Below are 1,198 nucleotides of genomic sequence, written 5' to 3' on the forward strand. Positions count from 1 at the left end.
ACATTATGATTGTGCAGATTGATCATGCAGTGAATGGACTCATGTAATACAAGACAGATCATTATAAGTTTCCAACCCCAACAGCCTCACCCCTGTATATACCGTGATCACTTTTCCTTCCCCTTTCCCCAAATACTGTCCTGACATCTAATACATAAAAAAGCTTTGCCTATTTTAGAATTTACATAAATGGAATCATGCATTATGCATTCTTATGTCTGTGTCCTTCACTCTCATGTGATATTTTTTCAGTTTATTCATACTAATGAATTAGCTATAGTTTAATAATTTTCACTGCAGTATTCTGTACATATAACATTTTAAAATCCATTCTATGTGGTGTCTCTGAGCAGGGGACGTGAGTCTCAGGCCCTCAGGGACACAGAGCCTTCCTGAATGAAGCATTTGTGGTCATGGGATTCCTTTGCTGGTCCCCCTCTGCCACACCTACCCTGATGTCTCTTGGTGGGGACAGAAGCACTTCTTCTGGCTACTTACTGTGAGCAGGTCTCCTGATAGATCACCCTTGCCCTTGGTGCCAGCTGTGCTGGTGTTGCTGGCAGGGCTCCTTCTCAATACAGAGGGGGAATGAGCTTACCTGAAGCACCTCTCATTGCCAGGTTGGATGTTGGGGGACAGCAGGCCTAGGTCACTTTCTTCTGTAGGGCGGGGTACTTAAGATGTCCAGCCAGTGTGTTGACCACTCCTGATCCTGGGGTCCCAAATCACTCCACTTTTCTCTTTCCAGCTTTCAGAGTCTACTTGCTTGTGTCTTTCATAAGTTCCAGAATTTATGGTTGTATTTAGTAAGGGGAAGCACCTGCTTTGGCCCACTGGTGTTCATCCTGTACCCAAACAGACAAAACTGGCTGCTTAGCTAGTTAAGCAATGGCGTGGTACCCAGAAAACTGTATTTTGGTTTATGTATCATTTATTTCCTGAGTGGCAGCCCTTTTAATTCCCTTCTAAACCCCCAAATCTCTGAAATGTAGTAGAAATATACATTGCTTTAACATTAACAGCAGGAGAAATGTATGTACAGTGTCTTGAATGTTATTTAAATTCATTTATATTAGTTTTGTCAATATTGGTTACTGTTAAATTACATGGGTCATAATTTTCTTCATTAACATAAGAAGAATCACACTACTAAGTATAAATGATTAACAGTTCATTTTAAGTGAAAATTACAAACTTG

This window comes from Propithecus coquereli, unplaced genomic scaffold (genome assembly GCF_000956105.1).
Source record: "Propithecus coquereli isolate 6110/MARCELLA unplaced genomic scaffold, Pcoq_1.0 Scaffold884, whole genome shotgun sequence".
NCBI lineage: Eukaryota > Metazoa > Chordata > Mammalia > Primates > Indriidae > Propithecus > Propithecus coquereli.